The following is a 13,580-nucleotide window of genomic DNA, read 5'->3' on the forward strand; positions in this document are numbered from 1 at the left end:
CATCTCTGAGTTATTTGTGGGGCATAGGAATTCATTCATTATTATTTTTCAAAGTATAGTCCGGCCTCCCACAAGGTCTGAGGGACAGTGGACCTGCTGAAAAAGTTTGCTGACTCCTGCTCTAGTCCATGAAAGCTTGCATTACAACATATTTGTTAGACCTTAAGGATGTTTCTACATGGATGTCATCAGTGTTGCTTCCCCCCGGGGGTACTCAAAGGTACGCAGTAGCAGCACCACAAACGGAGACAGGAATTTTTATATTATGGGGCAGCATGCAAATGTCGTCCACGTCCCTATTAAGCAAAAACTCTTTCAGTTTAAAGCTGTGCATTTCCTGATTCTCAAGACATTTAGATAGACTTGTTAAAAATACATGAATTGGGAACCAGCCCCTCATCATCGACTGGAGTCATTTATCAGTAAATCTGCCGTTCCACGGAGAGGAGTGAAACTGCCTGAACCTAATTTCAGAGCGGTAGCAGCCTTGCTGGTTTGCTGCAACATAAATAATTGGGGTGGGGGGGCTTAAAGACCAACAAAAAATTATGTTGGTAGATGCTTTTGTGGACCACAGCTCACCATCAAATGCCTGAATCCCCCTGCCTTCTCCAATCTGGTGCCCTCCAGATCCCATCACCCAGGAGTGCCAACTTGGCCCTGTGACCGTACATGGCCCTGATGCTGAAATTTGTGGGTGCCTGGCCCCTTCATGGGGAATTTTGTGGGTGCTTGGGCACCCAGGCTAGGGCCCCAGGGAGTTGCCACCCATGCATCAGGTCTGGCATGCTTTTCAATGAAGCATTATGTTTCCAACATAGGGCAGCCAGACGAGAAGCCAAAAAAGCATTGGGGGGAGGTTGGACTACATGACTTTTGGCTCCCCTCCCGACCCTACGATTCTATGATGCTATGATTTCCCTCTGGTTTGCCCCCAACGTCTGAATTTCATGATGGTGGCCTGTGAACATGGGCTTTCCTGTTATTAAGCATTAAGGCTGCAATCACGGTCCCAGGAAATCCGGCCCCCAGCCCCACTGAACACCATGGAATTTCCTTCACCTTGCCTTCCCATAGGGTGGAGAAATGGGAGAGAGAAGCTTTCTTCCCTCGCTCATCATGGCATATGGGGAAGAGCCGTGGCTCAGCGGTGGTGCATCTGCCTTGCATGCAGAAGGTCCCAGGTTCAATCCTGTTATGCACTAAGCTTGGATCCTAGAACAATAGGCAAGTAGGATCCTAGAATGCAACAACTGATTGGCTTGCAGGAAAAGACCAATCAGGCTCCAGGAGGGAAGCAGAATCAGCCAACCAGACGAGACTCATTGTGTAAATAATGTATATAAAAGCCTGAGGTTTGGGGGGCAATTCAGTCACTGTTCTACAAGCTGCAATAAAGAGCATGAAATCACTACAGGACTCCGAGTATATTTCAAAACCCCAGTAGCATTTCCAGCTAGGGGTGAGAGAGAACCCAGCTGGAAAACCTGGAAAGCCTCTGCCAGTCAGTGTCAACAGTTCTGAGCAAGATGGGCCGATGGTCTGACTCAGTATAAGGCAGCTTCCTTTGTTCAGCCCTGGTGGATGGGTGTGAAGCTGCAGGGTGGAAGATTTGGGGCCTACAAAGGGAAGGACTTGTTCACACTGCACATGGGTAGACCAGGGCATTCGCGATGGCAGCCAAAGGGAGTGACTTCAAAACAGAATCAGACAAATTTGCAGATAAGGCTTTCCATGGCTCCTGGTCGGCCCGGCTCTATGGCCTCATTGGAGGAGGCATCCCTGCAGCAGATCATGAGTGGGAGTGAGATGTTTGCCACAACTAACATAAGCCCGTCGATTATTTAAGGGCATAGGACAGACTCAAAGGCAACTCACTGAGTGCAATGGAGAAAATGGGTTTAGGGTTACAGCCGTAAGGCACCACATTCATGATGAAGTGGAGGTTGTGTGTTTGTGTGCATGCTGTTTCTAAGGATGTCCAAATGGGGGCAGGTGCGAAGAGAACCTCTCTCAGTGCCTTGGTGTGTGGGTAATTTGCAGTATAGAGTATATTGTGGTTCATATGTAAATGCATTATTATGATTATAGATAGATGATAGATAGATAGATGATAGATAGATAGATGATAGATAGATAGATATAGATAGATAGATGATAGATAGATAGATAGATAGATAGAGAGTGTGTGTGTGTGTGTGTGTTTATCGGAAGTGCAACTTAAGTGCAACTCAGCTTGCATTAAGGCTGATGGGGTTTGCACGAAGACAGACAGCGATAGGAACCAGCTCAACTTGTGCTGATGTAAATAACCTCCAAACACTATCAGCAAAGATATGGGCATATGCATATAATCTTTGTAAACTGCTTTGTGGGGTGTTATAATCAAGCAGCGTGCGTGTGCGTACACACACACATACATACACACACCGGTTGATATTGAAAATATAAAAATATATAAGTGTTTTATGTTACGTTACATTGTTGGGCAAGATCACACATACGCACCTTAGCTTCAATGGCTACAATGGTATGCACATTTATGAGGGAGCAATGGTGCTTCCCCGATAGGGACTTAATATTGCAAATGGTTCTTTGGCAAGAGGTATTTTTAAAACACTGTATTTTCCATGTAAAGGATAGCTGTTTTATTTATTTTATTTACATGGCATTCTTACACTGACTAATTATTTGCATTTCTAAGCTGTGTATGAAAAAACAACCCATAGAAAATGGGAGAGTACAAACATTATCATCAAACACTACCTTAGAATGCCTGCTGGAACAAGGAAGTTTTAGTCAAGAACCTGAAATTTGGCAAGGAGGTTCTCTAATCTCGGTCAGGAGGGGGTCACACAGACGTGGGCCCAGTAGACTGAATGGACACCGTAAATTTGGATTAAATGTGGGGCAGGAATGCCGGCTGGCATTGTGATGACAACAATGTTGTGTGGACACAGTGAAGAACAGGCATGTATGGGGAGTTCTCATCTTGAGCCCCTTTGAACCCTAAAAAAAGATTGTGATGCAAATCTCTTCCATTGAATAGAGTGGAATCCCCAAATGCTGGACTTTGGTTGGATCGCCAGCTACATATTAGCTGGTATACATTCTATACACTATTATTGCACACCCGCTAAAACCTTTTCCATTGCTCCAGTTCTTCAGAATCTGTGCTGCACAAATTTGCTGCGGTGCGTAGATGCTTTGCTTTAATCCTACCTAAGACAGGTCAACACTACCGTGCGCCAACATCACAAAGAGGTGGGAGGTTTCTCCACATGCCAGTCAAACTGGAATAAATGAAATTGCCTGTGGTCATTCCAGATGACCTGCGTATTGAACGTTCAGGCTGAGTTGTCTGTACAAAGTTTGCTGGGCTGTTAGACAATGTCAGTTGTTTGCTGAGCATTAATTCTGACTGGTTTGCGGGGTGGTTAGATGACGTTGCCTCAAGGAAGTTTATCCCACACTTTCAGGTGCATTTCCCTGTCACTTTCAAGTATAATTGTGAATCAACTGAAATTGTGATTGCATACCCTCCAACATTTCTCCCATTCCATAATAATAATTTTACTATTTACACATCTTACTGGGTTGCCACAACCACTCTGGGCAGCTTCCAACATATATAAAAACATTAAACCTTTTTTTAAAAAACCTTCCCTATAAAGGATTGCCTTCAGACGGCTTGGGGGATGGATAACTCCCCCAATTTCTCCAATTAAAATAGGGACATCCTAAAGAACATTCTGGGATCAAACCAGAAACCAGGACGGCTTCTCTAATTCAGCAACATTGCTGGAAAATAGGGACACTTGGAGGGTCTGTGGAGAGGTGGAAGACATCTCATTGGTCAAAAGGGGTTGAGAGAGTAGCTTTGACTGATATTCAGTAACTGCGGAATAAAATAAGTCCATGCATTCTCTCTCTGCCCTGCTCTTTACCACAAAAGCTGTTTTCATGCCATCAAAATGCTTTGTTTCATTTTAAATTTTAACACAGAAAAAACTAGTTGCAGAATCACAAAGATCATAAAACATCTCTTTCATGAATGTCACGCAGGCAAAACTCTGTTGTCTACATGCGGTCATGACTCACTCAAAGGCCACGCTCACTGAATGAAATGGATCCCACCCAGCCCTTGTAAAAACCAATCCTAAAAAAAAAAAAAAAATCAGCCTGTGAGGTCGGTAGTTTGGCCTATTGAAACCTCAACTCCAAATATGTTTATTGTAGCTTTTTTTAAAAAAATCCATAGATGCTGTTGGGACTCTGAACATAACATAACATGGGGTAAAGCCTCATTCAACTCTACATGAATTGACTTTTTATTAAATGTGCTAATGGGTTCTATCCTCTTTTCCTGAAGAAAAGTACTTTCTCTTCATTCCAGTTTCTATCTCTCCTGGATCTGAATTGATTTAACATATGTGTTTCCCCCCAAAATGTTTTTATTTCTATAGTTGTTTTTTAAAATGAGTTTTATATTTATAATTTTTTATATACCATATATATTTTCGTATGCAATTGTTTTTAACTGTTTTTATGTATGTAACTGTTTTACATATGCCATGAGATTGCTGTGAGATGCCTCGTGGGAAGCTATTCATAAATGGAATAATAATATTATTATTCATAATAATGGTAATAATAGTATTCTGTCCACCCATAAATACATAAATACAAGTCTCACTGGTGGCTTACAGGACTCAGTTGAGTAACTGAGAAGATCTGTTAAAATTTGTGAAGGGAAACCAGTAAGGAAAGCTTACTCCGAAAGGATTTTTTTGGGGGGGAGGCAGGTATGATCAGGTGGGGTTAGGCAGATGTTGGACTACGTCTCCCATCACCCCCTGCCCACTGGCCATGCTGGTTGAAGCTGATGGGAGTTGTAGTCTAACAACAGGTGGGAGGGGCCAGGGTGCCCACCCCAGAAAGGGTAAATCCATATTAAATGTGTGCAGTTGGGGAAGAGAATACGTGACGCTGACTGTGTTGTGTGGACGCTGAGACAAACATGCACCCCATTCCAAAATAAGCCTCCACCGAGAATCATTTTTTATCTCCGTACAGGAGAAATCTTTCCCCTGGTAAATTTATGTGAAATTGCAGTTCTCGGCATTTAGGGAACAGCTACAAAAAAGGCAGGCAGCCCTAAATGAACTCCAAAACGGCATTCCTCTCTTTCTCAGTCCATTTGCATGGACTCAGTCCATTTCCAAATCATAGAATTGGAAAGGACCACAAGGGTGTCTAGTCCAACCCCTTGCAATGGAGGAATCTTTTGCTCTGTGTGGGGCTCAAACCCACAACCCTGAGGTTAGGAGTCTCGTGTTCTACTAACTGAGCTATCCAAGCTTCCTTCAGGCTAGACCTGGCCTGATACACACAGATCCTCTGTTAACAAGCTAGGTTATTTCCTTTCCATGGTTTATGTGTGTTTATGCTGCCCTTTGATGGATAATATAAATTTAGCACTGAGAGTCTTGCCTTTCTTACTAAGGCAGGGGTTGGATAGCCCTGCCTTAAAGGAGGGGAAAAGAAGGACTGGCTTGGGAGACTCTGAGGGACTCTCCAGTCTAAGATTTTCATTAAATGCATGCAACACATCTCAACCTTTAAAAATCAGCAGATGAAACAACTAGAACTTTTGTTGACTGAGGGGACCCAGTTTCGATAAGTAAATTTCAGGTGTTGGAGTTGAGTCATACTTTTTAAAGGTGGCTTGGATTCCACTGTGTTACCACAAAGGAAACTGAAAAGGGGAAAATATTAATTCAGGCTGATTTTTTATGAGGGTGCAGGTTCGTCTGTGTGTGTGTGTGTGTGTGTGTCCGCGCTCGCATGCATGCACTCACAGCTCTTCATAGGGATGGAGGAGAAATTTGATTCAGTCTGCATTTAAATGTGGATCTACTAAATTCACACTTTTGTGAAGAACCAAAGTACAGCCATCCACTGAAATTTCCACATTTATCAAATCTTGTGGTGCAGTTCTCCAACCAGCCATGATTTACAAAAAAATGCATATGCTGGGGGAAAGTATGCATTAAAAATATACATTAATTAAAATAACCTACAAAACTGCATTACATTAAGAAAATTACTTGCAAAAATACGTACACCAAAACTGCAAGCAAAAATTTGCTTATTTGGAGAAATTTTGAGTAAAATGCTAGTTTTTTTCAGATAGATAGATATAATATGCAGATTGCTACAGAAATGTGGAGAACTGAATTTAAGATGGGGGGGGGAATGAAAACCGGAAATTGACAGGTCCTTTCACTCCTAATGCTTCAAAGTGAAGTTTTGATAAAATGGACGTTTATTTAAATTTAATGAATCAGTTAAAAGGCAGGTAGTTAAACGATTAACTGTGCAGTTCTATGTGCACTTCCTTGGGAGTAGGTTCCAATTGAACAAAATGTGACTTGCAGAAAATGAATTGCAACCCAAACATTCTTTGATTGGTTAACAATAATATACAATATATTCTGCAATGCAGTCCTATCCTGTCCTACTTCCCATTTGAAATAAATGACAAGTCAAGTCAATTTCTCCCACCCCACCCCCACCACAAATATTCAAAAGAAACTGGAAGCAGCTAACATATTAAAATCATAACAAGAGTCAGATATAAACCAGTCCACGGTTTCAAATCAAATCATAAATGAAAAATTTTGCATAGCCCAACCAACAGCAGTTCCAAAGCAGCCAGCAAAATCACCACAAAGCCGAAGGCCTGTTTTAACGCCCCTCTAAAACAATATGATGCAGCTTGGAAGGCAAAGAATGCCGCAGGATGGGTGCCCATCCCAGCCTAAAGTAAAGGGTCACCAGCCTTGGTCACTGCTAAAGTGTGCCTTCTGGGTATTGTAGGATCTGGAGCAGGCCTCAGATGACCCCTGGAGCTCACTGGCAAACACCTATGGAAGAAAGTGGTTCTTAAGGTACCAAGGTCATTTACGATTTCAAAGGTTATGCCATTCACATCATGCCTGGAAACCAGCACAGATCACCCAAGACTGGTGTGAAGGGACTGAAAAACCCGGCGAAAACAAAGAAGAGAATGTGTCCCCTGATGAGTCCTACTAGATGCTAAACAAAGCCACAACAGCCTGTAAATAAAACACAAATCCATAGCAAATCAAGCAACTTGAAATAAAGGCAAGCTCACATCCTCATCAATGACATTGTCAAGCAGGTATGTGTGTGTGTGTGTGTGTGTGCACACACGTTTATAATGGGGGGAGGGATTCAAGAAGGTAGAGGAGCAACTTGTCTCTGTGATGATAGTCATTGTTTGAAGAAAAATTCTTTTGGGGATGCATTTGTGCAGACTTTTGGGTCTATATTTTCCAGTCCGTAAAGGATTTTTCGTTGCATTATTAAGTATGACCTTGCCCTCTGGGCTCATGCTTAGATTGATGTCTATCGGCTCCTGAAGAAGCTTCCATGGTCAAAACATGTCTGGCTCAGACACGGGCTTCAGAAGACATCAGCCTTATGGAATTCACTTCCCCCAATGTCCACACATATACCTGTTTGATAATATGGTATCTTGAAAGTCCACTGGCCATTTGGCTACGAGACTGTTTTTATAAAATTTTATTTCAAGTGCCTTTATATGCTATGGATCTGCATTTCATTGGCAGGCCGCCTTAACTCTGCTTTGCATTCACCAAAATGCCTCACGCCCATCAGCATCTTGGCTGCAGCATTTTGCATTAGTTAGAGTTTCCAGCTGCTTTTCGAAGAGCGCCTTGCAGGAATCAGACCTGGAGGTCGCCAGGACCCGAATGGCTATGTCAAGAAGGCAGGCCAGTCAGAGCTGGGAAAGGGATCGCCTTAACCACCGTTGCCACCTGCATATCTCCCTATATGAAGCAAATGTAGGTATGCTGACATACACACGATACACAATATGTATGAATGCCACGTAGGCCTCCAGAAGGCAGAATCAAAAGAACTACCGGTACTTAACCAATTCTGGGCAAAGGAAAACCAGGTTATGGCCTTGCATTTCTCGAACTGGAGCGCCCCCCGCATCACCATGTCACTCAGCAAGCCGTCACTCAACGTTAAAAATGGATTGCAGTCATGGTTTCAAATTATTTGCAAACAGATACTCCTCTACATCCAATCACAGCCATTATAGTCACCTGTGAAAGTCCTACGCCCCTACCCCATGATCATGTGACTTCCTCACAAACGGTAAAATTTTTGTCCATTATTTCCCCATCACTGGAGTCAAAGTCAGAGATCAAGGCAGCAGTGAGCTGATTTTAAACAGGCCATCCTGTTGGGTTTTTAATTTCCTCTCTTCCCTGCCTTTCTTTTAACATCTTAAAGAATCCATAATCAATCCAGGTCAAAGACAAACTGATCAGGAAGCCATATTTTTTTTTAAATTGCCATAGTGTGGCAATAGATTTTATTTTTTTTAAAAAAAAATCACCTTCAAAATAAAATAGTTTTGAAGGGGGAGCATGATTCATTTTATTCTGTTTACCTTTTTTATTTTTATTTTTAAGCAATCCATAAATTATTTCCATTAGAAATCATGACCCTCTTGCCTCTTAGCCTGCAGTTTTATACAAACATAGCTGTGAATTTCATTCTAAACAATGAGACTTAATTCTGAGTAATCATGTATAGGGCTGTGCTGTAAATGTAATACAGTATACACTTACTTTCTTATTTTAAAAATACACTATTAAATGCACACTATTAACGCACACATATTTTTAGATAGCATAGACATTTACATCACAATTGCCAGCATATTCTCTTTCTCTGCATATACAATATTTTTATGTAACACATGGGCAGACCAGATTTGCTGGCATATTTCTGTTATAAGCCACTCATCAAAAATTAAGCTGTAGCTATGATAAGGGTAGGTTATTGCAATTGGCACCAGACAAGAGTTTGCTAGCAAATAGCAGACAGATAGTTCTACACTATCAGAGAAATTACCACATTAGAATTGTGTGTGTGTGTGTGTGTGTGTGTGTGTGTTTACCATCCTCCCCCTACTGAATGTTCAAACCATTTTCCATCCCAGACATTTGTTTCGGCAACCTGGGCAACAATCCGGTAAGGTAGGCCCAGTATCATTCAGACCAATTCCACAGCAGTGTTTACTTTTGGAATAATCATGCGCAGGATTGCATTGCCTGTCTTGTGCGGAAAACAAAACAGACTGATTTATTACAGCGTTGCCTTTTAAGCCCAGTGGGGCTGTAGTTTGAGAAAGCTGAAGCCACAATAAATTTAAAAGTCTGAAGGTGCCACAAGACACCAGTAAGCTGATTTCTACTGTAGTCTATTATTAAAGAGAGAGAGAGAGTGTATTTATGAGAGTCATTGTGTATATTGTTTTTTGTGTTATAGAAAAAGAGCCCCTGAGTCACTGTCATCAGAGTTGGGGGAGTGGGAAAATGAAAGCCTGAATCTGGCAGCTAAAGCCATACAGGGTCCGGCCTTCATAGGGATATTCCAGGTCCCTTTTCCTGCATGTTCAACTTCAATGGGGGGGGGGGGGCTAGAAACACCAACAAGTCTATTTGAGGACAGCGGCAGAAAAACATGGAAGGAAAAGCCAGCCAACTGATCACTAAGCATTTTCCCTCCCACTCCTCTCAGCACATACACCACCCAATGTTTGCAAAAGCACCGAAATAACCAACATGCACTTGATGTTTACCTTTAAGATTTAAAAGTAAAACAGGGGAAAAACCCCACCACATATCAGTACCTAATGAACCAGGCATCTTCTGCTTATACAGACTGTTCTGCCGTGATTCACACACACACAAACACCATCCCTAAGGCAGACTCTCCACCATTTCTTCTACTTATAGGTCTTCTGAGCCCTGTGAAAGTATTTCGCCCAGAACGTCGTTAGGTTGGCTGTGTGGGCAGAGTTGATGCCCGCTGCAATCCAGTCCCCCATTCAGCATGAGAGAAGCATTCAGGACAACTGGAAATGTCCATTTTGCGGGGGCAAAGCCAAGGCTTTTACCCCAGGCCAGGACTTCAGATGGGCTGCCTCATAGCCATTTTGTCTGCTGCATTCGCATCCAAACATTCTCTCTCTCTCGCCCCCTCACACACATGGTGTAATCTTTTTTATTTTATATTAGATCCATTGGCTAAATGAGCAATGTCTTATTCTGCACCTAAATAATTGTTTTTTAATAATTATTTACACCATGGAGTGGCACACACATGCTGTAAATGAAACGAAATGAAATAAATGCATTTTTGAGAAGGCCTCTATGTAACGCGCACCCATTGGGTGGAAATCCAAATCACGCCACATTAGGGACTACTTTAGGAGCTGCCGAAAAAAATGGGATGGTTTCACCTTCCAGAAAACATATGTAGCCTTCTAATATCTGTAATCTTTTATTTCTCTTTCTTTTCTAGTAATTAAAACACTTAGCAATTGTTTCCACTGCCCCCATTGATACAGTTGGTCAATTCAAAGAGCATTTTTGTAACTGATTTTTGTGTATTCAGATATTTCTAAATGTTGCATTTGTAATGTTCGAATCATATGCTGTAAACTATTTAAGGGTTTTCCTTTCTTTTAGGAATGGAAACTGAAATTATCTAAAAAAAAATAAACCACAATGTTCACAGTCTGATCTTTAATTCTGGGATCAAATATGCATGTTTACTCAAGCCCAATGAATCCAAGAGGGTGTCTCATCTCCCAGTGAAAAGGTCTGAGCCCTGCGGCTGCAGAAGCTGATGAATCAGACTTGTGCAGTGCTACCCTGCCTATCTTTACTTACAAACACCCCACAGTGTTCAGTGAGGGTTATTCCAAGATATAAGTAAAGTACTTCTTTTACAATTTGGTATCTTGCAGATAAGGGGGATGCAAGATACCATATTTAAAGGCAAACCTATGTCAGTTTACACTTTCTGAAACAATAACTGTCTTTCAAAATTTGCACTTTTCTGAATTTTGCAATGCAGTTCTTCTGCCAAGTAACATGTACAGAATTGCATATACTAGAAGGAAGTGTGCGTTAAGATGCAAATATATTGGAGAAAATAACATGCAAAATGCATTATGGTGGTCAAAATTGCTTTGCAAAAAAAGGTGCATATTAGGAAAAAAAAATGTGAGTTTTCTCTTTAAAAATCCTAAACTGTTATGGAAATGTGCGGAAGTTAATTGCAGATTGGAAGAATTAGATGAAAGTGAAATGGGCAGGTTTTCCTAATCCTACTTAAGATATTTAGGTGCCCAAGAAGCTCTTTTTATGCCAGACCAGATATATTTCTCCTGCCAGCCCAGTCTTCTCGGAGTCCCCTCTCCCACCATCTGCTACCTGACATCTTTTTAACTGGTGATGTCTGGGGTTGAACTGAAGACCCTCCACATGGAAAGCCCTTTCTCTGCCACTGAACAATGCTCTCTCCACACGCCCCTTCCTCAAGAATAATGCCCATTTAATCCCTTTCCCAGCTCAATCCTGTGCATGTTTACTCACAGGTAAACCCCACTGTGATCGAAAGTGCTTATTCCCAAACAAACAGGGAATATGCAAATGCAGTTTTCTAAGCACATCTACTCTGAAATACATCCAAGCGAGTTCTTAAAGACATAGTCCTTTGTAGCTGCGCTCAGGGCTGCATTTCTCAGATCCAATTGGAAGTAAATCCCATTGAGTTAAATGGGGCATACTTCCAAGTGCATGAGCTGAAGGCTGCATCTGAGAGACTTACCTGGGAGAAAATCTCAAATGAGTAGACAAGGCATATAGGATTGTGCTGCTGGTAGGTGAAGTCAAAAAGAAAATAAAACAGAAACTGGAGACCTGGGAAAGGTTTTCAACCTGATCCTACACATATTTGCACAGAAGCAAATCCTATCGAAATGAATGTGGTTTATTCCCAAATGTGAGGGTCACAGCCCAAACTGAGCACTGTTATATCCTATTAGTTTGAATTGGAGAGACTTAATTGCCCCCCAAAAAAGACCCTTTTGGTTGCTTGTATTTATCAATGAATTACAATCCTTCCAAGGTGCTTGTGGGGGTATCCTTGGGTCTGCCCCATTTGATGCTGACCACATTCCTGTATCTGGCCAAAAAGAGTGAGTGGTCCTACGGCAGCCCTGGTAGACCACAAATATGAACTCCAATTCACCTGACCAACACATCACTCTGCCCACAACATCATACAGAAATCAATGAGGCTGCACGATGGGGGTCCCTCCCTGTCTCCCGATTTCGCCCTTTCAGTTTCAATGCCACCAGGTTGAAAATTCAGTGTATTTGAAATAAACTGGGAACCTGATCCTATACACATTTACTCAGAAATGGATCCCACTATACCCAAACAGAAAGAAGACATTGAGTAGGGGGGAATCGTTTTTAAATATCTCAAGGGTTTGGGATGTTGTTGTTGTTGCTGTTGTTTGGGTGGGGGGGGGGCAAGGAGGGTAGTCCAAGCACACTGCCAAAAATGGAGAAGGTGAGGTCCCTCACCTCTGGCAAGGTAATATATGAGGGAGATTTATAAGACTGATTTATCCAGACATTTTAAATTGCACTTCAAAGTCGTCCTGAACCCCACATTTTAAAGGAAAGAGGGGTTTAAAACACATACCCAGAGGAGAAATTTAATCGGACAGCACCCAAACCCACCTAGTTTCTGAAATCTGCAAAGGCCTTGCTTGCTTCTGAACAAGGCAAAAAGATCCCACCCACCCACTCTTCAAAAACTTCAGATATGCTTCTGGGGCCAGGACCAATAATCCAGAAAGGAAGTGGGTGGGTGTTACCAACTCTATACCTGCCCAGCTCTACCTGCTTTCAAAAAGAAGACGGTGAAGAAGTAGAGGAGGAATCTGATTCTAACTGCAAAAAGGAGCCACTCCATTTTGACTTTCAAGCCCTCCTCTCCTTAAAATATAAATCAATAAACCCAAATCCTACCCTGATTTTTACGGGGGTTAAACAATTCCACGGCGAGCTGCCGCAGCCGAGGGGTCGCTCAGCCCCGAGAGAAAGCCCCTCCGGCCTCGGAGGGCAGCGAGCAGCCGCTCCATCTCTGCAGCAAGAGGGGGAAGAGGAGCGAGCGAGGCTCTACCTTGCTAGGCGCTTCAGGATCCGAGCGCCTTCCACCCACCTCCAAGCCTCGCCCTGCGGATCGCGAAGGTGACGAGAGTTCTCCTTACCCTTTCCTGGGCTTGCAGCGAGCCGGGTGTGTGGGGTGGAGGGGGGGGGGGAGAGAAGGAGGAAGAAGAAGAAGAAGAAGAAGAGGCTGCCTTTTCCCGGGAGGGGATTTCGCAGCCTGCCAGGCGGACCTTGGAATGAGCGTTTTCTTCCCGTTCCCTTCGCTCTTGTGGAGGGATGGTGGGGGCAGGCGGGATGACGTCGCGGAGGAGCGTCTATTCAGGAGGCTTCAGACCTCACCCCCCCCCAACACACAAACACAAGGGCCTCCTTTAGCTCATTGTCCCCCCTTTTTTCTCTCTGCATGCCTAGACTGGGTGGGTGGAGGGAAGGAAACTAGAGATACCTTGATCTTTTTGCGCCTACGAGGAAGAC

At 42.8% G+C, this 13,580-nt stretch overlaps 1 long non-coding RNA gene across 2 annotated transcripts in view; it reads right to left on the reverse strand.

Annotated features, from left to right (window-relative positions):
- Window positions 1-13,229, reverse strand: part of LOC310751421 — a 55,098-nt gene extending 41,869 nt beyond the window's left edge. The window contains exon 1 of one of the 2 annotated variants that reach the window (XR_014542475.1): window positions 13,208-13,229. This is a non-coding gene — a long non-coding RNA (uncharacterized lncRNA). The remainder of the gene's footprint in view (window positions 1-13,207) is intronic. The other variant, XR_014542476.1, reaches the window with a different exon arrangement.
- Window positions 13,230-13,580: the final 351 nt, after the last annotated feature.

The sequence above is a fragment of the Podarcis filfolensis genome (assembly GCF_964270895.1).
Source record: "Podarcis filfolensis genome assembly, chromosome: 16".
NCBI lineage: Eukaryota > Metazoa > Chordata > Lepidosauria > Squamata > Lacertidae > Podarcis > Podarcis filfolensis.